Consider the following 24,924-nt stretch of genomic DNA (forward strand, 5'->3'; position numbering starts at 1 on the left):
GGAGTGGAGTGCCATCTCCTTCTCCAACGAAGGCCCCTAAATGATGACAAATACATCTTCACTGCAGTTTTATTAGGAACTTAAGCAATATTACAAAAGAAGAAGTAAGTGTTCAGCTTCAGCCTGCATCCATATTCTGATATATTCTGATACACGACATGGCGGAAGACTATACCTGCCTCAGGGCTTTGAAAATCTGGGTTCAGCCTTGCTCCAGAACGCACTAGGTGCAGACTCTGAACTTCTCCATCTGTAAAGTGGAGACCATCATCTCCGCTGTGGTAACGACACAGTGTTGATGTGTAAGGATTCAATGACAGTGGAGTATAAACACATTTTGTAGAGTGCATATTGTGTGTACACAGAAATATGTCAACCCAAAAGTCTGATATATAAAGCCATATGAAATATATACATATATTCATATATATACACACATAAATTCATATATATATTATGTATATAGTTGGGTTTTGCATTATGTGACACACTTTTTCCAACACAGCAACCTTTCAGTCACTCTGTTATTCTTCTTTACAATACACTTTCTCTGCCAGCAGGGGTGGGAGAAGGAGGTAAGAGGATATCAAAGTCTCTGCCTGACTCCTCTGCTCATAGCCAGAATAAACAAAGGACAAAGGACCAAAGACCTGAGTCAAACCCCAGAGGTCAAGCTGCACTGCTGGATGAGGGTACCAATGAACACACTCTGTTGTTAAACTGTTGTCAGCAATAAGGATCTGGAAAAATTCAGAGATCTTACTGATACCATGAATTGACATCAAGGGGAAACAGTAGCATATTTTACCTAATGTTTCGTCACCAATCATACAAAAATAAGAAATGTATACCATTGAAACAGCATATTTATATCTAGTTTCCTATATAAAGAAGGCTGACATAAAATCCTAGATGGCAAGTCTCTTCTCCATCAATCATAAAGAACTGCAAGAAAATCCTAGAAGGAAATGCTAGCACTTCATAAGCAGCAGTAAAATCATTTACTAATGATAATATTTAGTAAATGGTTACCAAATGTCAGACACTATTAAAAGAACTTTCAGTACAAGACCCAAACTTCACAACAACCTAGGAAGTAGGGATATTGGTAAATAAACTCTTTTTTACAGAAAGAACAATGAGACTCAGAGAAGTTCACTCATTTGCCTAAAGATCACACAGCCAGCATTGACCAAACATACTGAACACCACCATTTATCTGGCATTGTTCCAAGAGACCAGGAGAGGTGGCGGAGGTCAAAGGTCAAAAGGCAGACATCCTTGATCCACACTGCTTCTACCTAAAGAATCTACAGCAAAGCTAGGACATGAACATAAATTACTATAGTCCAAGGTAAAAAATTCTAAGTACCACAAGAAATGCACAGTTGAGCTCCATCTTGCTGTTTATAGGTACTCTCGGCAGAAGTAGGGGGTTCATATGCAGTAGATGGGGATGAATTCCAGGCCAAAAAAGTTACAGAATTAATGTGACTAAATTTATTCTTCACAACATTGCAAATGTCTCGGGTTTGATTCCTTTAGAATAAGCCTACAGGCTTCCAAAGTGACACATTGGTAAAGATTCTGCCTGCCAATGCAGGAGACACAGGTTCAATTCCTTGGTCAGGAGGATCCCCTAGAGGAGGAAACAGTAACCCACTCCAATATTCTTGCCTGAAAAATTCCATGGACAAAGGAGCCTGGTGGGTTACAGTCCGTGGGGTCAAAAAGAGCATGACACGCACGAGCAACTGGGCACACATGCATGCGTGGGCTACGTATTCTCTGAGTTCGCCTCCTGGGGTAATTCAGTAACACAGCTCACAGTACGTAGATTGGAAGCTTCCTGAGAACAGGTGCTGCCTGTACTGTATCCTCATGCCCAGGATGGTGTTGAGTACACAGTGGTGCTCAAGAAATATGGATCTAGGTGTCAAATGAATTAATGTGTTCTTAATAATTAGTTAAACAGCAAATTAATGAATACAGAAGCACAAAGTCAGGTGTACACTGTTGAGAAATATAGACCACACTGGAGTTCATGAACTCAAGTTCCCTGAGTCCTAAAGCCCCTGTCCCCAGGTGTAACTTTGCAAACACGAGTGTCAAGGGACTTTTGCTAGACAGCAGGTGGGAGTTTTCTTAACCAAGAGACCACACTGGTGACCCACCTGGTCAGTGATTTGAAGAATACCAAGAAGCAAAATGAATTCTTATTTTATTCCCCATCAGGGCAGGAAGCACAGAGTGAACCACAAAAGCTGTATTATCTAGAACTTTCTTGAGAGCTATAAAGTAACTCATTTGCAGAAGTCGTTGATTTTGTACACAGGGACTGTTTGGTGAGATTGAGGAAGCGAATGATGGTTGACTTCCTGAAGTGAGTCATGGCTGTAACCCCCTTTGAGAGTATTAATAGAACAGGGGGAAAATTTCCAGGAAACATCAATTACCACAACCACCAAAATAGAAAAGTTGGCTGATGACTTAATCACTAAACTTTTGGGGAGACTACCCCCTTTCTTTATCAGAAAAAGATAACAATAAATCAAACTAACACATTTTGAAACTTGCTAACATCATTTTTTTTGTCGTTTGCAGAGTTATCTTTTAATCCTACACTAAGATTCTGCTTTAGCAAAATGACCATGCATACTCTGGGCTGATTACAGTTAAACCAAGGTTCTCAAAGAAAGAGACAAATGCACTGGATGACTCATTCATCCATTCATCCCTCCCTTCGAACCTTAAATTAATAGGTATTTAATGGGCATCTACTATTATGTCCCAGACTCATACTCCCTAGGATACAAAAACTAAAGAAAAAAGATGATAACTATAATAAATGTCTTGATCTCTGCTCACTCTATTGGCTAAATCTCCTCACATTGTTTTTAGGCTGTATCAGGATTAGGGCTAAGAGATTAGTTACGTTTTGCAGCCTCAGAAAATGCTGGGAGTCTTAGGTCAATCTAATAGGTTTCAAAACCTAAGCATTTTAGTCCCAATAAAGGCATGACATATCTTCTCTCATAGCTTTATTATTTCATAACTTGTGTGACTTAGAGCCAGTCAGTCTATACCTCTGTGCTTCCGTTTTCATATCTAACAAATGAAAATAAATAGCAGCACTGTTTCATAAATGATGGGGATTAAATGAGCATATATACATATATAATTAGGAGTGTGTGTGTGTGTGTGTGTGTGTGTGTGTGTGTGTATACATTTGGAATGGAATCTGGAACATAACACCCCAGAAAATTTTACTATTATTGTCATTATTATTATCACCCCCACTTAGTACAAGAGAGGGGTTTTTCGTTACTCTTCCCAGTAAGAGAATCAGTTGCACAGCTCTAACCCGGGTCATATATGCAGACTGATCTCTGTTGGCTCACTCACTTACAATCCACCACTATGCTTTGTCATCCTTACTATAGTGAAACCACACACTCCAGTCCAAAAAAATATTCTGCCCCAGCACTCCAGTTGGGCCACCTCTCTCTCAACTGTGGCTGATTTGCTTCCATTGCCTATTTAAATACAATAAGTGTGATGAAGGAAATAGACTGCCATCCCATCCTCATCCACCTCAAACACAGAAGAATCTTCTCAGCTAACCAGTTCCAAGCATCTGTTCTGCCCCCCCAAGTATTTCACCACAGCTGTTATACAATGCTTCCAGCAGAATGGAATTTAATTAAAAGGATATTTTGGCAAGAACCAGTAATAAGCTGGTCATAAACATTAATTCAATATGCTATCTCCTTAAAAAGTTGTAGCCATGAATATCTTCATTGTGTTCTCTAAAAGAAAACACTGGAAATAACACATGTGATTGGCAAAATGGCAATATTTGAATAAATTCTAGTGTATCATCTTCAAGGACTATAATGTGTGTGTGTGTGTGTGTGTGTGTGTGTGTGTGTGTGTGTGCGCTCGTGCGCGTGTCTTTAGTCACTAAGTGTGTCTGACTCTTTGTGATGCCATAGACCGTAGCCCTCCAGGCTCCTCTGTCCATGGAATTCTCCAGGCAAGAAGACTAGAAGAGGTTGCCATTTCCTTCTCCAGGGGATCTTCCCAACCCAGGGATCAAACCTGTGTCTCTTGCACGGCAGATGGATTCTTTACCACTTGAGCCATCATCGAGGCCCAAAGACTGTAATACCACTGTAAAATACGATGAGGAAAATTCTTATAACATTAAATGAAAAAATAATGAAAAAATTATCTCTCCTGATTGCACATTATAAAAACCATAGAACCACATCACTGGAGACAAAATCAGTACACAGAAAATAGGGTTGATGTGTTAGGGTGGCAGGATTGTGGATGCGGATTTTTTAATGATTTAATTTTCTTATTCTTACAAAAAGCACTTGCTCACATTTTAAAATTTCTATCAATAATATTTAAATTTACCTAAAAGTCCACAAAGAAAAAGATATCTTAAGAAGGATTTATACAATTGAAATACATTAGGAAACTTCAAGTACATAACAAACCATCCTTATAGCAGGAACTTCTCCTTCTGAAGGATACACAAGTACTTCTAAATTTAAATCCAGGCAGTACTTAGCACATCTCTCAAATGCAGGCGCTTTGGGAGGGAAGCTCTCATAACCCCCCAGATCCATTCAGGCCTGAAGCCCACAGAGGCAGCAACGTGCCCAAGTCTCATTCATCAGCTGCCTCAAGTGCCATTTAGGAAGGGTGCTCACAACCAAGAACACCATCTTAATTTCTAATCATTATCACGTGAATGGCTGTGTAAATGGCTGCATGAGACTCCCCACATCCCTAGCTCACGCTATTGCTCTAGGCTCCAGGGTGGAAGGCTGCCGGAGTCTTCTCCTTTCCCTGCCTTGGATCACTCCTTCTATACCTGGGAGACCAGACCTTCCCACTGGCCTTAGTGCCTCATACTCCATCACAGCCATGCATCTCTACTCCTGCTGACCACCCTGTGCACCCCCACTCTGCCTGCCCACCCCCACCACCCTACTCCCCATCCCGCACCCTGCAGCCAATCTGTAACTATCCAACCAACAGAACCCATTTACTTTTGACTATAAACATATACTAAAAACATACACTCTTTCTCCAAAACAGGACTAAAAACATATATCCTTCCTCAAAATTCCTACTGAACTTAAAGTCTGGATTATTTTCCTAACTGGCTCATTATTTCTTTTATTTTTTTTAAATCTCACCGAAAGCACTTTCAAGCCTTTCAAATATAAATCCCAGGTCTTAAGTTTTTGTCTTTTTTTCCCCCCCAAGGCGGTTAATACTACTGGACAAATATTGAGGGCCTAAGTAAATAAGTGCTTAAAGAATATTAATTACACATAGAAGAAATTGCCAATAAAGAGGAGTTATTTGTGAAATGCACACCTACTTCTCAAGTAATATGAGCACCGTACAATGAATGCTATGGTCAGAACAGGGGATCTGGAGAGGAATAAATCTGTGAAGTCCAATGTTACACACCTCAAATAGGGAACTGAAGACCTGTCTCTGTGCACTGACCTCTGGAACACTAGGAACTTCAATTCTCTCAGCCTCAGTTTCCTCATCTAAAATTAAAAGTGTTCAAGTAGATTATCTGAATTGTACATCAGCAGTGACCTCCCATGATCCATCTAACCTCCCTCTGCCCAGGAGTCAGGAGTCCTATTATTCTGTTTTGGTACCACGACTTTTTAGGTGAGTGATACTAGATGACATCACTTCTAGATACTTCAGCTTAGGCACCTACAAAACAGGAAGAATATCCTGCCATTTACCTATCAAAGAAGAGTACTGAAGATCATATACAACAGCGGCTGTGAAAGTGTGCTTGGAATGTCAAACACCACATAATAATATTAAGGAATTTTACTTAGTCCTGTTGTTAATATTAGATTTGCACCAGAGGAAGTAAAATCCATGGAATCATTGTTCTAGAAGAGGCCAACGGGGAGAAAGCAGGTAAACGAACTTCGAGAAAGCAAAATGACTTTCTCTCTCATTATACCAATAAGAAAACATTAGAGATTTAGATGACTGAGTAAGATATGTGAGTGTGTGGGGCTTCCTCAAGGAAAAGCACAAAATGGAAACAAAATTACGAAGTCCTCAAATTCATTCTGGTTTCTGCATTTACTTTCCTTCACTGACTTAGCGGCTTCACTGGTGGCTCAGTCAGTAAAGAATCCGCCTGCCAATGCAGGAGACTCGGGTTTGATCTCTGGGCCGGGAAGATCCCTTGGAGAAGCAAATGGCAACCCACTCCAATATTCTTGCTTGGGAAATCCCATGGACCAAGGAGCCTGGAGGGCTACAGTCCACGGGGTCCCAAGAGTCTGACACAACTTAGCAACTAAACCACTACCACTGACTTAACCAAACCAGACTTGTTCAGAAAGTGACATCACAGAGAATATTATTTTCAATATTCCCAATAGTGCAGGGTTATTTCCATGGTTTATAAACTACTAAAAGATCAGCTCAAAGTAGATAAGATTCTGCCTAAACAGAAAAAATTTTTCTTAAAATAAGATAAAGAAAAATATTCAAGCATCACTTGTTCTGAAAAAAATCACAGGTATTAATTTCTATTTCCTTATTTACTTTCCTCACTCCCAGGGGAGAAAAACACCTTGTGTTTATATAAGCATGTGTCTCTTAGCAGTAGGGAGTACCATACAGATATTATTTAATCAAACTTCACCTTATCACTATGCAATGGGAAACGGGTCATTATTAAGGGGTAATGGTAAATGGGAAGAAAAAATGTCATAAAATATAGAAAATTTCAGGGTGGGGTTGAGGGGTCGGAATCTGCCCACAATACTGGGTTCATGACACTGTTAGTTTAGAGAGGTCAAAAGACCTAACTCAGAGGGGGCAAGTGAGATGCCTTTCTTCCATTATTCACAACCTTAAGCCCACCTGGATGTCTTGCTATCATCAGTCTCCTCACGTCTGAATCTCCTTCCCCCCTCCAAAAGCTTCCTTTCCTATACTAATGTAGCCTTCAACCTTTACCTTCCCAGTCGGATTAACTTATCCTTTCTTGGGAAATTTTATATTTTAATTCTACCCTAACTGCAGTGTGTAATAACTTGTTTCTTCTTCCTTTTTTTTGCTGCATCACACGGCTTGTGGGATGTCAGTCTCCCTACCAGGAATCAGACCAAGGCCACGGCAGTGAGAGTCCAGGGCCCTATCACTGGGCCACTAGGCCATCAGGGAACTCGTGCCTTTTTTCAAACTTAATTGTGCCCACATCTTACTCCTATCCTGTACCGAGATATCTGAAGCGAAACACCAGGATTCAGTCTCTTGTGTACATCACTTCCTAGCACAGAGCTTTAAATTCAGGAAGAATGGAGTCTGTCATTGTTCTTTCTCTCGAACTGAATCTTAGAGATAAATTGATTCAACTGGATGATTTCTGGGGTCCCTTCCAGCTGGAATTCAAAGATGTTACAGTCAGAAGGAATTTATGACATTATCTAATGCAACCCCATCACTAAACAAGGAGCCCCAAGTGAGAAAAGAATGTGCCCAGTGGAACCAAGTCTCCTGAGTCCAGTCCAGTGCTTCCTGGCCACACTATGGCACCCAGGCCAAGAGGAATCACCTCAGGCTCATTTCCCTAAATTTCAAGCCATGATCTTAGGATGCATCTACATGACAGATGACCAAAAAAATATATATATATTTAGCTTAAACAACCATCACTCAGGACATCACAATGCTGGCCAAGGACTCTTCCCATGGCTGAACTTGCTGTTTGGAATCATTTTAAATTCAATTAAAACAGAAGGCAAATGCTGACCCTAGACTACTGTCTTGCAGACTGTACAAACTAACTCATTAATGGATCACAGAATCAATTGACTAGATCCCCAAAAGTATTTTGAAAAACTGAAATAGAATAGAAAACATCAACATGTACAAAGTGACAGAATGTTGTGTGGAGTGAAATTTTGTTCACATCTTTATATATATCTATATGTGTATAATTAGCAAGGCAAAATTTATTTATAACTGCCATTTGTGTCGGGAAAAAAAGTTTGGAAGCCACAACCTTGAACCAAAGTCTGTAGTGATAAATATTAACAGCTATAGAGCTGACGTACATAGTCAAAGTTATGGTTTTTCCAGCAGTCATGTATGGATGTGAAAGTCGGACAGTAAAGAAGGCTGAGCGCCGAAGAACTAATGCTTTCTTTCAAACTGTGGTGCTGGAGAAGACTCTTGAGAGTCCCTTGGACAGCAAGGAGATCAAACCAGTCAATCCTAAAGGAAATCAATCCTAAATATTCATTGGAAGGACTGATGCTGAAACTGAAGCTCCAATACTTTGGCCATATGATGTAAAGAGCCCATTCATTTGAAAAGACTCTGATTCTGGGAAAGATTGAGGGCAGGAGGAGAAAGGGACAACCGAGGATAGATGGTTGGATGGCATCACCAACTCAGTGAACATGAGTTTGAGCAAACTCTGGGAGCTGGTAAAGGACAGAGAAGCCTGGTGTGCTGCAGTCCATGGGTGGCAAAGAGTCAGACACCACTTGGCAACTGACAGCAACAGAGCTGACTGCTACACAGTTAACAAGCAGGGCAGGCAAAAACAGATCTTAGAAAACTAATGATACCACCTCTAGCCTTTGCATTCCTATTCCTTGGGGAGTATTCTAGCATTTCCAATCTCAATTGGAAAAACTGAGGACAGTGAAATAAATTATACCACCTTTCTCCCCAGAATCCTCTCACACTTGGGACCACCAAGTTCCTGTTTTAGGAGACAAAGATTCTTGGGTCCCTGCCACTCTTTGCCTCTTTCTCCCTCTTTCTGAGATAAGTTTCAAAATACAAATTACCACAAGAGAGAGGAAGGAAGACCAACAAAGAAAAGTTTCTGTTTCAGATATTTGTTTCTTTATTTATTTCTTACTTTCCTTTTTCTTAAAAAAAAAAGAGAGAGAGAGAGAGAGAGAGAGACCCAAGCCAGCCTATAGGAGCTGCCACGTAGGAATCATGTTCCTGGGCAATTTCAACAGACTTTCAGACTATTTTTCTACTTCCCTGGCTGGATGGCTGGGTTTGAGTAATTTTCTCTTTCTCCTGGGGTTGGTTGCTAAGAGACACTCTATTACTTCTCTTTCTTTTATGACCCGATTACTGTGATCAGCAAAGACGGCATGCAGACAACATCCTGACATGGCTTATACAAGATGGCTGGGCCTGGTTATAAAACGATGGACTCTCTTTAACCCTCTCATAACCATTGGACCAAGATTTTCAAAGTCCCTTTTTACAAAGGTCTAAGGATCTTCCCATCTTCCTTTAAATAGTAGTCATGATGGATCAACTGTATCCATCATTACAGCAGCCAATATTGACTTATATTTCCATGACACTTCCTTTTTTAATATACTTATTTTTTTTTTTAATTTCACAAGTAAGTAAATGAACCAAAAAACACTCTGGGTTCATTTCTAGCCTGAAAAAAGACAAAGCTGAAAGGAAACTCTTAAACAGCTTCTTAGTCAAAGTCCTCCAGTCCACCCTTCTTTTTCTGGAATACACAGCCAAAGTAAAGTTCACACCTTGTTTATCTCTAATCCTACACAGCTTTTGGGACACCTTAAACGTCCTGAAGTGAAGTCGCTCAGTCGTGTCTAACTCTTTGCAAACCCGTGGACCGTAGCCTGCCGGCTCCTTCGTCCATGGGATTTTCCAGGCAAGAGTACTGGAGTGGGGTGCCACTGCCTTCTCCAGAGGATCTTCCCGACCCAGGGATCAAACCTGGGTCTCTCGCATTGTAGGCAGATGCTTTACCATCTGAGCCACAAGGGAAGCCCTTCAGTGCTTTTATTTCAGTAAAAAGAAAACAAAATGGTTACAGGTTGTTTTCTAATGGCTCTTGATGCCCTCAAAACAGACTAGGATTTAAAAAACAAAAAAAGTAACAAAGGTTCTGAATCTTTATCCAGTATATCTTCTCTAGTTTATGTTTCCTTTATACAACCTTGAAAATTAGGTTGCCAGCCATTCATTCATTCTCTTCTCCTCACTCCGAAGTTAACCTGGAAGAACTTTTAACACTCTTCCTGCCACAAGGCCAAATTCATCTCTTGTACATCTCCATAGACATCATGGCTCCCAGACCCTCTCTTTATATATCTCCTGAGAGTTAACCTTTATCTTAGAACTTCATGCTTTCAGTTTAAGGCTCCAGTTTCTGTTAAAGGTAAAAATCCTTCTGGCAAGATTTTACTTTGGCATACTATCAAAGCTGTAGACCTCTTTCTTTTTGATAGCTAGTGAGCTACTGGATATGAATATATAGATACAGGTAGATATGGGTATATATCTGTATCTCAATGTTAGTACATTTAATATATCTCTTTTACAGACTTTTGGAGTTAGCATACATGAAATTTGGATTTAGAGATGGCTGGATTCAAATCAAAGGTTCATTATTCATTAGCCACAAGACATCAGGCAACTTATTTACTCTCTCTTTAAGCCTCAATTTCAGTATTTAAACCCTGAAATATTAGTACCAAATTTCAAATACTACTATAAAACTTACATATCAGAGACCTGCCATACAGTAGATACAAATAGAATGCTAGCTTCCTGATGAGCTATATGTAAATAACATGGATTTATATCCCGCTCTGGGTTAGGAAGAATGCTTGAGGATATTAGCCTAGAGTGGAAGAGTTGAGAGGGCATGAGGGTAGCAGAGGAACACGCTGGGGGCAAACAGAATGGAGAGCCTATGGCCCATTTCATGGCCTTACTAAATTCATGATTTTCCATGGGAACAATTTCACTCCGTGCCTTTCAAGAGTAACCAATTTTACGCAATTTCTGTAGCTGAATCATTCTTTCATACAATTTTAGAGCAGGAAGTGAAGAGATAATATTGTTCAATCTCACTGTTTTATGATTGGGAAGATCAGTCCCGGGTCGTTTGGTGATGTACACAGGCCATAAGTGCACAGCTAAGAAGGGTCCTTTCAACTGGACCACACTTTTCTCTAGGTAGCTCTTGTCATGTACTGTGGTTACCTTCTTGATTGGCTGGTACTTCCTTTCTGGTGTAGCTGAAATAAAATGTCCTTTATTCTAGCAAATAATTTGTTCTCTCCTTTCAATTGAGTATCCATAAACAACTCTGCGGTTGTGTTCAGAACAAACTCAAACTTTGCAGGAAATCTTAGCTCTTAACTAGGATTCATGGTTCTTTATACTTTAGGAAAGAAATAACAGGTGCTAGTAGGGCTGAGTTTATTTCTGAAAACAGGATGTTTGAAGGGCACTTCATGAATAGTGCCTACATTTGAACTACCAGCCTGGTATTCCCTGGCATTCCCGCTGTGACTCCAGCTTTGCCCTTCCTCTACTTCTAGCAAATGCCAACTAAGGCCCTGATCTATTGCCAACAAGTGTCCTGGCAGCTGTTGGAGAGAAGGAAGTTCATTGAAAATACCCCAAATGAGCACAGATCCTAAGATCGCTCCTTCTTAAACCTTGGATTGAGACGTTTTCCAGCTAAAAGGCAGCAATACTCAGTGACAATTTCAGTCTCAGTTCAGTTCACTCGCTCAGTCGTGTTCAACTCTTTGCGACCCCATGAATCGCAGCACGCCAGGCCTCCCTGTCCATCACCAACTCCCGGAGTTCACTCAGACTCACGTCCATCCCGTCAGTGATGCCATCCAGCCATCTCATCCTCTGTCATCCCCTTCTCCTCCTGCCCCCAATCCCTCCCAGCATCAGAGTCTTTTCCAATGAGTCAACTCTTCGCATGAGGTGGCCAAAGTACTGGAGTTTCAGCTTTAGCATCATTCCTTCCAAAGAAATCCCAAGGCTGATCTCCTTCAGAATGGACTGGCTGGATCTAGAATGGACATTATTTTCATGCAGGTTAATTTTTATCAGGGATATATACAATGCGGAGCAAACTGCATTATACACACTGCTAGGAATGCTATAGATTCACCATTTGCAAAATAGGATGCCTTCGCTGGATGGAAGGGGAGTTTGGGGGAGAATGGATACATGTGCAAGTATGGCTGAGTCCTTTCACTGTTCACCTGGAACTATCGCAACATTATTAATCAGCTATACTCCGTATAAAATAAAAAGCTTAAAAAAAAAAAAACCTTGTCTTGAAAAGGAACCATGGCTGAAGATCTCTGAAATAGTAACAATATTTCAAATCCAAAATTCCTGAGAGGAAAAAAAAAAAAAAAGAATTATCTCATGGTTTAATGAACTGAAAGGAGAATACTAGAACAGATAAAATCTGTGTACCCCTAAAAATATCCAAATTGAGATAAGGGCAGGTAGAGGGCTCAGTGTCATCAGTGATGGCATGAAAGTGTTTTCAGTTTTATCAATCTTGGCCTCATCCATGTGGCTTTGAGCTCGAAGCCTGTGTCTGCACCTCTGGCTTCTCAGGCTGCCCCAGGATGATCTTAGAAGTTTTGGGAGATGATCCTGCCAGTATACCTCCTCTCCAGATGTCTCTAGGTATTGAGTATCATCCTGTCTCATTACTCCATGAGTTCTTTACATTCTAAACAAATACATGGGATAAGTAATCACAACGGTAAGTACAACTGTGGGATGGCTGCTGCCACTTCATCAGCTAACTTATAAGTTGAGTTTTAAGAGTTTTGATGTTCACAATTAACCAATGTTGTAGGCAAGCTACATCCAGGTAAATTGCATGTGTAACTGCAACACACACATAACAAATCACGAGCACAGAGGGAAAGGAGCAGGTTATCCTTCATCCTTAAGAAAAATAGAATAAAAATTGAAGAACTATAAAAGAACTTGAACCCATGAACAAGGTAAACCAGGGAAAGCTATTGTAAAAAATAATTTCATGGGAAATGTTAATAATCTTGTTAGTAATCTTAGTTTTGCCTTCACTATTACTCATTCTGATCCAGCTTTTCCAGTTTGTTTCCTCAAAATTTAGACTTACTTGAGTCCCATGAACTCAAACTTATTTATTGAACAATGAATCCAACTTGTCTGAATCTAGCTATTTAATCTAGTCCCAGGAAAGTTCTAAATTCATTTGTTGACCTTACTACCTACCAGACCTTGCATTCTTTTCCATTTATAGTGAAGGGGAAAAGAGTATATACAAAGATATAAACATGAATTTTTTAAAGTCAGTTAATAATACTGCATAGACTAGCCCTTTAAGCAAGCCAACAAACTGTGCTGAAATTGTAAAGGCAATTCTTGGTACTTGCACCTTTGTTTAAGAAAAAGAATTCTCTTTGAGAATTTTGCCATTCTCCATCTGTGCTCAATAGCATTAAGTTCAATTCTGGGTCCTGACAAATGAGGCTTTTCATGATAGGTTGAATAAAATTCTTAAAAGCTTTAAAATCCCTACAACGGAACTGTTCAGTGTTAAGCAGGGGAGGAAAGATGGAGTGAGGGACAAATCACTATAAGGCTTCAAGGGCTCACACAGGGAAGAGACTTTTCTTTGCAATTCACTTGGATATAGGAAAATATTTTCTAATGAAAAAGAAACACAAGTAACTATAGATATGTTCCTACCTCTGCCACATATTAGAGCCAAAGCAAACTTAAGATTTCCTAACAGGAGGCTTCCATGGTGATCTAGCGGTTAGGAATTCATCTTGCAATGTGGGGGCACCAGTCCGACCCCTGGTCCGGGAAGATGCCACAAGGCAGTTGAGCCGGTGCACTGCAACTACTGAGCCTGCGCTCTAGAGCCCTGCTTCACAACGGAAAAAGTCACTGCAATGAGAAGCCCTTGTACTCCAACTAGAGAAAGCCTGTGTAAAGCAATAAAGACCCAGCACAGTCAAAAATAAGTAAATATTAAGAAAAAAAACAAAAGCTTTCCTAAAAGGACAGATCTACAACAGGGGAACTGCTGCTGAGCACTATGCCATTCCAGGGAGCTTGAGTGATACTTTAGTTTTGTTCTTGCTATGTAGCTAAAGTTCCAAATCTCCTACGAAATTTGTGCCTAGGCCTTTCAAGCTTCATTCCCTCTGCAAAAGGGACATTCTCCCACTATATTTCCACTATCTTGTTACATTTAAAACTATCAGTTTTGTATAATTTGAGCTGCCTTAATAAGCTGCATAGATATTATTTATGAGGTGATTATTCACTGAATGCACCTCAATTGTTGTTAGGCACCGTTAATTTTATGATGACCAGCTGAGAATTCCTGCTTTTAAGGCCAAATCAGCTGCTTCAAAGGTAACTCTGAAGATGGCTCACTAGAATAAATGTTTGTTTGTTTCTCTGTTTATTCTTCACTGTTCCTTTCCCAGAGATTTGTAACTCAAAAATGATTAAGGGAGAGGTTCCATTTAATGAGAACTGAATCACAATTAGGGCAATGTGATTAGACTGTAACAGAATTTTTTCCCCCCTGAGGGTACAAGCTTACAACATTAAGTACTAATGAAATTCCATGACAAGAGATTATAAATTTGTAAGACTAAGAGATATCTTAGGCCAACTATTTTAGAATATCTGAGGGTGAAGGACAAGTCTAGGCATTTTTACAAGTTCCCCAGGTGATTTTGTATGTCGTGAGAGTACAGAACCACTGAGAGAGAGTTAAAGGCCTTTTCAGTACAGAGTAGGCTGTTTTCTATCACGTTAATAGATTTTAAGCCCAAAAGTAAAGGGAAACGATGGTAAAATGATAGTGGCATAACGTCTTCCACTTAAGCAGAGACAAAAGCACTAGGCAACAACACTGGCTGTAATAAATGAGTCTAAGTTCTAAGACAGTTTCATGAAAGAGAAAGGCCAGAACTATCAGTGATACACTGCATGCAGACAAAGGGAGACACACATGTTTTGCAAGTCCAGAGACCATTACTCTCCCAGGCTCTGCATGGAGAAGCTGTACCAAGTAAGACGTGCACTTTAGGCCATGAGGAGTTCCTGCTCTGTTTCTTTCCATTATTTATTTATTTTTTAAACCGGAAACCCCCTAGTCACCTCTTCCAAAGCTGCCATTAGCTTAATGAGATGTCTGTAACATTCGCTGGGATTCGGGGAAGACAGGCTGGAGGAACAGCTAAGCAAAATTATTATATTTTGCTAAGGGTAAATGTCTGGCTTTGGGTATTGAATACAGTTCTACTAAAGGCATAAAAGTTAATGTAAAACAAGCTCAAGGCCCCCACTAAATGTCTATGACTTCCAAGTACCATAATACACTAACACTATAACACTAGAAAACAGCCTATTTTTAGTACTTGAGTTTGTTTTTGAAAATCACCATGCCATTGAGACTTTTTTTTTTTTCCTCATACTACATCTTTTCCATCCCTTCACAATTACGAATGATTATTGACCAAGATACCCTACAGCCAAAAGCAACAGTGGTAATCAGGTTGGTAGAACCTGGGAAAAGAAAAGTCCACCTTTCCTCTGCAGCGGCTCTGAGGAAGAGAAAGGTAAATGGGGAATAGAAAGGTGAGTGCCTTGGCCAAGGCCAGATTGAAAGCTGGCACTGGCCCCAAGAGAAAAATGCAGAAGTTCTCCCTCTCAGCCCTTATTTCAAACCACCAGCCATTCTCACTTCCCCTGCCAACAGAGTTGACTTTTGCCAGGGAGGGAAGAACTAGTTTCACAAGCAATTATCACAATAAGAAACAAGGGTGGGGTATGAAGGCATCATAACCATGGTGGATTGTTTTTTGACTCTGTGACCACTGCCAGGCTTTGAAAAGAAATTGATTTGTTCCTTCAACATTTTAATAGACCAGTTTATAATAAAAGCCAACCAGTAATTGTCATTTGCCATGATGTAGCTGAACTTTCTGTCTCAGGGTACAAAAAACTCCTGGGGATGGAGAGAGGCAAACTTGACCCAAATAATTAACTTTCAAAATATAAATCTGCTGTAAGAGCCACCACAAATGAACCAGGGCAGGAAAGCAGAAGGGGATTTTCTACAGCCATTAATGGCCATATTACCATTATTATCATTATATAACACAGTAGCATATGGGGAGTATTAAATGGTGTACTTTCCAAAAAGACTCCAGCCAACTGGGTTAGGCAATGGCCTCCTTGAATCAAAACCTATCGCTCCTTGAGGCTTGCATAGCTGCCTTGATTAAACACAGCAGCAGGCTCCAGTTGAAGGGACGATTCCTTTTTTTGAAGGGAGGTAGAATAGAGTAATTGCCAGATGTTTGTAATTTTAGCTATAAAAAGATGGCTGCTTTCCATTCCTGAGTATGTTGAGTCTTTTTTTTTTTTTTTCTACCCAAGCTATTGTGGTTCACTAAAATAGGCCACTGCACTGATGAATCATCATTCAAAACTGCAATAATGGAAGCAGCACAAATATGACATTTTAAATTCACATATAAGAGAAATAAGTAAAAATGTATAGGTAACAGTTATATGCAAGGCAACTGAAAGCATATTGCGGTATAAAGAACTCAAGAATCACCTCTTGATTACTTTCAACCTATAGGACCTGGTATAGCCAGTTTCATCACAGAATCTGCATCTCCTCAATTATCAAATGGGAATGAATAGTCCTGTGTGGCCTCCCTCCCAGAGGAAAGAACCCGGGCCTTATCCATCTCCATACCTCGCCTTACGTAGGCACTCCCCAGAGAAGATGTGAAAATACATATGAACGTGTGTCAAAACCACATATTATGACATAATCGTGTATGCACACTGTCTATTATATTGCACATTCACTGTATTTTCTAATAGAATTACTAGAACTGCCACCACCATCACCATCAAATGTTCAGTTCTCTCTTCGGACACTACCTCTTACATTTGGCAAGAAGAAAAGGAAAACCTGGCTTTTATTTAAGCAGTAGTAATATAACTGGCTTTGGAGACTGGTGACCTCTTAGGCAGGGGATATTATCTTTCTTAATGAGCAAGTTAAGCATCTCTTTGAGGATCTGATGACATATGGACCCTTTCCCTGAAAAAGACATACACATGGACCAAGTTTAAATACAGTATCAGAAGACTGGCTAAATTTCAATTATGAATCCCAGAGATGAATAGGACCCAAGATAAAATTCCTAAGCAAATTAATCAATTATTTTGTGTGATGATATAATTGACATCTCTAAAATCTCTCTGCCTCAGTGAAGAATTTGGCAAACAAAAGATTTTCAAAGTTAATAAAAATCACTGATTTACTTTATACAGTTTGCTTTTTATAACATTCACTTACATTATTATCTGTAATACTAGTTTAATATTAAGAATGCTCCTTCTTAAAGGGATACCATAAATATGAATCTTTTTCTTTTCTTCAATAGTGACACGGTTCAAGTAAATCCTCTCTCTAAGAAAGGTGTCTTTCAAATTCCAAAAAGGACATATCAACACATCATAATTCTACCAGGAATAAGACAAGCCTATTCTAAAATGTCAAATAGCAAAAGATTACCATAGGAAAGAAAGATAAAACCATGGTTATTTTTAAATATGGCCAGTAAGAGTTATATTTAGACAATTATGATTAAAAGTCGAAGGATGAACAAACTATGGATTATCACTCCCAATGTTAATGGTCATGCTTTAATTTTAATAATAACAGCAACAATAATTCTGGCAGCTTCCAACAACTTAACCATTATTTTGTGCCAGATATTATGCTAATTTATTCACTTAATTTTGAAAATAACTCTTTGGGATATGTGTATCTCTATTTTAATGTAAGAACATATTGAAAGAGCTTAAGTAGCTACTTAAACCAGTTAGCTCAAGTTCTTAGAGAAGTAAGGACTAAAAAAAAACTTGAACCCAGATCTGATGTTAGAGTCTATGTGCCTAACCACTGCCTCCTGAGCCTCCCTTCTTTTATCCTTCCAATCCTATCCTGGCCCCAAGTAAACTCTTCTTTCTGAACCCTCTGAGAAGTTAGCCATAAAGCCACTTCACAAACAGAATTTATAGCTTTATAATGTGAGTTACCTGATTATTTTCATATGTCATGTTTCCAATGAAAATATAAACTGCTTAAGGGCTAACATGTGTTTTTACTCTTTTCCTATCTATTAGAGAGTTCCAGTGAATAAAAACGGCATAAGATGCATCTGAATTTGGCTGAGTAAGGAAACTGAAGAAGAACGCTGAGGGTGAGATATGAAGATGCAAATTCAGCCTACTGAGCTTTGGGTGGGTATATGCTGTGCTGTGTGGCGCTTAGTCATGTCTGACTCTTTGCGACCCCCCATGGACTGTAGTCTGCCAGGCTCCTCTGTCCATGGTAATTCTCCAGGCACGAATACTGGAGTGGGTAGCCTCTCGCTTCTCCAGGGGATCTTCCCAACCCAGGAATTGAACTAGGGTCTCCTGTATTGCAGGCCAATTCTTTACCAGCTGAGCTACCGGGGAAGCCCTGGGTGAGTATGTGTAACACCTTAAATAGTGATGTTTATAGATTCACATCATCTGACTTGGGGATTTCTTTTCTAGTAAATAATTTTTACAAAGGAAGCACTTAATAAACCACAAGTCATTATTATATAGGAACAAATCAATAACAAAACATCAGCAAATTTAAATGTCATTTTAATTTCATTTTAATGTCAATAAAACTACCAGTGACATCTAAGTCTAAACAAGATGGCATAATTCACTGGAATTAATGGCTATTTCAAATGGTTTTTCCAAAGGCTCTCTGAAATACTGTCTTCTTGATGATAATTTACAGAGATTACCTTGGCTGTTTTATACTTTCACACACCATCTCATGCACAGGTGATGCTAAGTAAATTTTCACATGTTATCTGGACAAATTCTACTTCAAACATCTCTGGTAAAGATTAGGAAAAATAAGTGTGAGAGTTTTCTTTTAAAAACTATTCATAACATTAACACAAGATGCAAAGTAGTGCAGAGGAAAAGCTCTGGACTTGGAATTTGGAAACAAGGATTCAAATCCCACCTTTGCCCTGTGCTGCTCATTTCGCTTTGTCTAACAGTCTCTGTATACTGAGGGTCATGATACCCATCTTTCATAGGGCAACAGAAAAGATCAGGTTCAGAATGACGCTGAGTGGCCTTCAGGAGAAATAGACTAGGTAAGTCCACTAAAATGTCTCCCACATTCTTACAACAAAATTCTCCCAGAGAAATTGTATCAGTAATAGCAATAGTCAACAATGATTACGCAGTGGTTATTCTACCTTACCAATGGTTTATTGAAGGGAAAACACTCAAATTTGATCAAATGTGGCTTGCCCACTTATAAGCTTCATCCTGAATCCTCTGCATCTCAGATTTTTCATTTGTCTCTGGGAACCTTAATAATAAAGGAACCATAATAATGTTACAGAATATAGCGGTAATTAAGTGAGATATTACATGGGAAAGTGCTTCAGAAACAATTCTCACACACACACACACACACACACATCTTTAAAGTTGCAAGTTGTAATGAATATTTCATAATAAAGTCCTTCTTGCTTCTTCCTATTTTCTCAGGATCACCCAAAAAGGAGATAAACCAGAACAACAACAACAAAGTTATAGTTGGCTCACATCTCACATTCTTAAGGATGAGTATTTGACTGGGTAAACAGACTGCTTTAACTTAGTTTGGGGAGAATTAAGAGGCAGACTTGGTTTTTGCCTCTGCCTTAGAGATGTAGAGATACCTTAGAGATGTAGACATGTAGAAATGGTCTTAGCATCTCTACATATAGAAACATTTCATTCTCAAGCATGATAGACTCTTGGAGAGAAATGGCTGGACCATTCTGGCCAGGACCACCAGCATAGTAGCTCTTGCCCAGAGTGTAATAAGACTGATATACTTTTGCTTCTTGGTATTTCCTCCCTGTAGCTAGCCACCCTTCTGGAGCTATTCCTAGAGATATGTGTTAAAGCACATGAGATGTTGAGTCTACTCAGAGTGAAGTTACTTTGCTCATATTGCAAAGCTACCAGGAGCCTCAATGCACTACCTAAGGACGTCAGCAAAGCGCTTCGAAAATTACAAGCGTCAGAAGGGATACCTTGCTCTGCGTTCACATGCCATTCCCTTTGCTTGGCATGCCATGCTGTCTGCCACCCTTTCCTGTGTGGCTAACAACTAGTTCACTCTCCAAGAGTCAGCTCAGATGTTTCCTTCCCTCTGAAGCTTTCCCAATCCCTCCAATACCACATCTTTCATGTCCTTTAATTCACTTAACAGATTGCAACATCTGCTGTTGCATGTTTATCTTGACTAGCAGACAATCTATTCTGCCTGAAACCAGCAAGACACAGGAAAACATACAGAATGGATAATAAAAGATGCTGGAAGGTCCAAGCACACAGTAGGCTCAGGGTGTCATAGCTCAGGGTCCTGCCCTCCTCTGTCCCTGATGCTATTCCTAGCCATCCAATCTCTGGACACTGTAAATCTAAGGAAGGAGGATAAAAATATCATATCATGATTTTTTTTTTTTCTTTTACAGCTCCTAGGGTCATTGTTTCAGGGTATGATTTCTTTATATGGTATATTTGCCGAAAGGCTTAGGTGTCGGGTTTATTTTTATAATATTCATAATGAATCTATTTATAGATGATTTACATAGGCCTGTCATGACCCAAAATCAGCTAAGATTTCAGGCATTGCTACCTGAAATCATGCAAGAGTAAGTGTTCTATTATGAAGGAGTTTGGGCATTGCTGAGGCATCTAGAAGAATCTTTCTTTTTCTTTACATATTGTTTAGTTTTTGGACACCAGTTAAAACTCCTTGGGACAACATATGCAGGAAATTGGTATTTATGATGAAAGCACAGGGGAAAAGCATAGCATTGTGAAGGAGGATCTGAGTCCCTGAATCTCTACATTGTTTACACGTCAAAGAAGCATAAGACTTCCACAGCTACTGTCATTAAGGAGAGGATCTCTACCCACAGCACCTGGAGAAGGTTCAAGAGCATTAGAGGACTGACCCCTGAAGTTACTGAAACAAATAGATTCCAAATTTTGGTTGAGACCCAATCAGAATTACCTGACAAGTTTTATTTTGTTTTAATGTAGACTCTTGGGACCCATGCCCTGAGATCCTGATTCTGTAGGACTGATGTGAGCCCCAAAGATGGTGTTCTTTGTTTTTTCTTTTTCTTCTTTTTAATGTTCCCCAAGTCAGTCTGATGACTGGCTTGCTTTAAAAAACCATTATAACAATGATCTCCAAACAGTGCATAAAAGATGGTACTCTGAAAAGGAGAAAAAAACACTAAGAAATCTATATGCATTTATTTATATATGGTTGTTTTACTTTTTATTTTAAAATATAGGTGCACAAAAAATTGTAAATACAATATAAACAGTCCCAAGAACCACTCACTCACTTTCTCCCAATGGCAACATCTGAAAAGATATAATATAATATTAAAGCCAAGAACACTGACTTTGTTTCATTACTGGTCATTTCAGTTCAGTTCAGTCGCTCAGTCATGTCTGACTCTTTGCGACCCCATGAATTGCAGCACGCCAGGCCTCCCTGTCCATCACCAACTGTTAATGAGTCCTTATTCAGTTTTCACCATATTTTAACCTGTATTCCTTTGTGTATCTTAGAGCTAAGCTATTTTAACCCATGTACAAGTTAATGTAACCACCACCACAAGAGAGATACACAACTCTTCCACCACCAACTCCCCGTTGCTTTCTCTTAATGTGAACACCCATTTTCTGCACCAGTCCACCCCTCATCCTGTCCCCCCAACAACCATTATTAAATGACTCTCTATCTCTAGAGTTTCATCATCTCACGAATCTCTTATAAATGGAATCATATGATATATGTAATCCTTCCAGAGTGATTTTTCCTTTTTCGTTAAGCATTAATGCCCTTGAGGTGAATCCAGCTGCTGCATGTATCAGTAAATCATTCCTTCTTATTAATAAATAGATTGGATGGATGGATCAGAGTCTGTTTAAACATTTACCGACTGAAGGACATTTAAGATGTTTCCAGTCTCTTGGCATTATAAAATAAGTTATGACATTCATGTATAAGAGTTTTTGTGAACATAACTTATGTCTCGGGATTAAATACCCCTGCTGCTGCTACTGCTGCTAAGTCACTTCAGTTGTGTCTGACTCTGCGCGACCCCATAGACAGCAGGCCATCAGGCTCCCCCATCCCTGGGATTCTCCAGGCAAGAACACTGGAGTGGGTTGCCATTTCCCTCTCCAATGTATGAAAGTGAAAAGTGGAAGTAAAGTCGCTCAGTTGTATCCGACTCCTAGCGACCCCATGGACTGCAGCCTACCAGGCTCCTCCGTCCACAGGATTTTCCAGGCCCCCAGGGTACGACAATTAAATCATATGGCTAGTATACATTTGTTGTTGTTGCTGTTTAGTTGCTAAGTCATATCCTACTCTTTGTGACCCTACGGACTATAGCATGCCAGGCTCCTCTGTCCGTGGGATTCTCCAGGCAAGAATACTGGAGTGGGTTGACATTTTCTCCTCCAGGGGATCTTCTTGATCAAGCGATCAAACTCAAGCCTCCTGCATTGGCAGGTGGACTCTTTACCACTGAGCCACCAGGGAAGCCCCTTTAGTAGACATTTACTTTGGTTTAAAAAGAAAAAACAAAAACAAAAAAAGCTGCAAAAAGAGTTTTCCAGACTAGTCATACTATTTTACATACAACTTCCAGCAATGTATGAGAGCTTCTCCACACCCTTATTAGCAAACGATGTGATTTTTCTTTTTAGCTGGTTTAATGGGTGCATTGTTTAGTCCACTAAGTCATGTCTGACTTTTTGCAACACCATGGGACATAGCCCACCTGGCTCCTCTGTTCATGGAATTCTTTAGGCAAGAATACTGGAGTGAGTTGCCATTTCCTTCTGTAGATGTTTATTTATTTTTATTCTTGAACAAGAAATTAAACTTTCTTCATATTTAAAATATGGAGTGAAAATTGTACTTCACATTTATATAGTTTAAAAATGAAGAAGATTAAAGAGAACTTCACCACACAGTATTGCATTATTCACAGTTTTTGGAGTCAGACTTGGATGAAAAATCTACCACCTTCTTAAGGCATTCATTTCAGCAGTTAATTAAGTGGCAAGTTATAAGATAAGAGATTTTCGTCAACAATTCATGAATTCCTTTTTGTCCTAAAACATTTAATCCATTCTGTGCACATACATTAATTCTACCACTGGAGATTATAAGCAAATCACCCCAAACCCTTCAGTGACATAGAACTGCAATAATCATGGAAGGATCCAAGATCCAGACTCGGCTTCACCACTTACTGTTCTGTGATACTGAACAAATACCTGACCTTGCTGAGGCTTCACAACTGAGGTAGTAACACCTGCCTGTATTCAACAATTTTGATTTGCTATTTACAGCATTCCTAGAGCAAAGGCCCTATACCTCCTAGAAATGTATTATGGAAGTAACTATCCTTATCTGAGAAACGAATGTGTATTCAATAATTTTTAAGATTTATTCTGTTCAAGAATTGTATAACAATATAATATTGAGGCACTAAGATCCCTATCACTAATATTAGAAGTTTATACTGTTTATCAGTATTTATGAATATTATTAATAACTTTATTTATACTGCTATATATTTATTAATCTTATGTTACTGGTATCATTATTTAATTATTAGTAATAGTCTGTATCAAATTATGAAATGTATTTATTAAATACTATTTAATAATTTTATCAATATTAGTTAAGTCGCTCAGTCATGTCCAACTCTTTGTGACCCCATGGATGGTAGCCCACCAGGCTCCTCCGTCCATGGGATTCTCCAGGCAAGAATACTGGAGTGGGTTGACATTTCCTTCTCCACGGGATCTTCCCAACCCAAGGATCGAACCCAGGTCTCCCATATTAGAGGCAGACGCTTTAACCTCTGAATATTACTGAATATTAATCAAAGCATCTAGTTATTTTTATTATAGCAAGGAATACACTCTACAAGGGCAGAGATCAGTCTCCATTTGGCTCATTACTTCAGCTCCTAGAAGAGTGTCTGTCTGGCGCAAACTCTGCTTTAAGTAAATGATTGTTAAATGAGAATGCAAAAGTAATTCCTAGAGTTGCAAGGTATTTTATGGTTTGTTAAACATTTTTACACCCATTATATCTGATCCACAAAACCACCTCATAAGATAATTAATATTACCAACTAGTTTTATAAAGTAAGAAAACATGAAACAGAAAATTGACATGTCCAAGGTCAAGGAGTGAAACTGAGGATTGAATGTGAATGCCCTGACCACCAAGTCAGTACTGAATCTTGGCTCTTTTGAGTGTCAATAAGGCCTATGCATATTTAGTAAAATCTGATTTCATGATTTCATACAAAGAATTATAAGTTCTTTTCCCTTCAGGAAGATGCCATGTAAAGATCAAACAAATACAATTAGTATCTGACCCTTTAATGAATACACAGCTTATCTTTTCCCCCCACAGTCTCTGAAAATTTAAACTCATTTACTGTACTCCACAATGAGAAATGAGGCTAAAGATGCTTCCTCTGAGCCAGAAAAGGGGCACACCAGTCAAACTGGAGTGTTTTCAGTGAACTTGTGACTGTCCTGTTGACAGACCACAGTTTGTTATAACAGTCTGAGAAGCTGTGAGTGTTCTGTGATGGCTGGCGATTTAAAAGGACTGTTAGAACTATACAAAGACGACGTTTCCCCTTTGTACCTGCAAAGTCACAGGCCAGATTCACCTTTCACACCAGGGAAGAGACTAGAGGACTCCAGAGACAGGGAGTGCAGGTTGAGCAAAAATACTCAGATACGACTTGCTCAGAGTTCACATCAGTCCTTACACATTTTCTACTACCAATTATTTCAGGAATAAAAAGTAAAAGCTTTCACTAACTGCAA

At 39.3% G+C, this 24,924-nt stretch overlaps 1 protein-coding gene and 1 long non-coding RNA gene across 2 annotated transcripts in view; both read right to left on the reverse strand.

Moving 5' to 3' along the window:
* The window catches only part of LOC132660229 (uncharacterized), a 47,137-nt gene extending 25,989 nt beyond the window's left edge, over positions 1-21,148 (reverse strand). The window contains exons 1-2 of the long non-coding RNA XR_009601592.1: positions 21,047-21,148; positions 1-19,342 (exon numbers count right to left, since the gene is read on the reverse strand). The exon at positions 1-19,342 is cut by the window's left edge and continues 25,989 nt beyond it. This is a non-coding gene — a long non-coding RNA (uncharacterized LOC132660229). The remainder of the gene's footprint in view (positions 19,343-21,046) is intronic.
* LPP (LIM domain containing preferred translocation partner in lipoma) overlaps positions 1-24,924 on the reverse strand; it is a 750,332-nt gene that overhangs the window by 478,158 nt on the left and 247,250 nt on the right. The window lies entirely within an intron of this gene.

The sequence above is a fragment of the Ovis aries genome, chromosome 1, assembly GCF_016772045.2.
Source record: "Ovis aries strain OAR_USU_Benz2616 breed Rambouillet chromosome 1, ARS-UI_Ramb_v3.0, whole genome shotgun sequence".
NCBI classification, from domain to species: domain Eukaryota; kingdom Metazoa; phylum Chordata; class Mammalia; order Artiodactyla; family Bovidae; genus Ovis; species Ovis aries.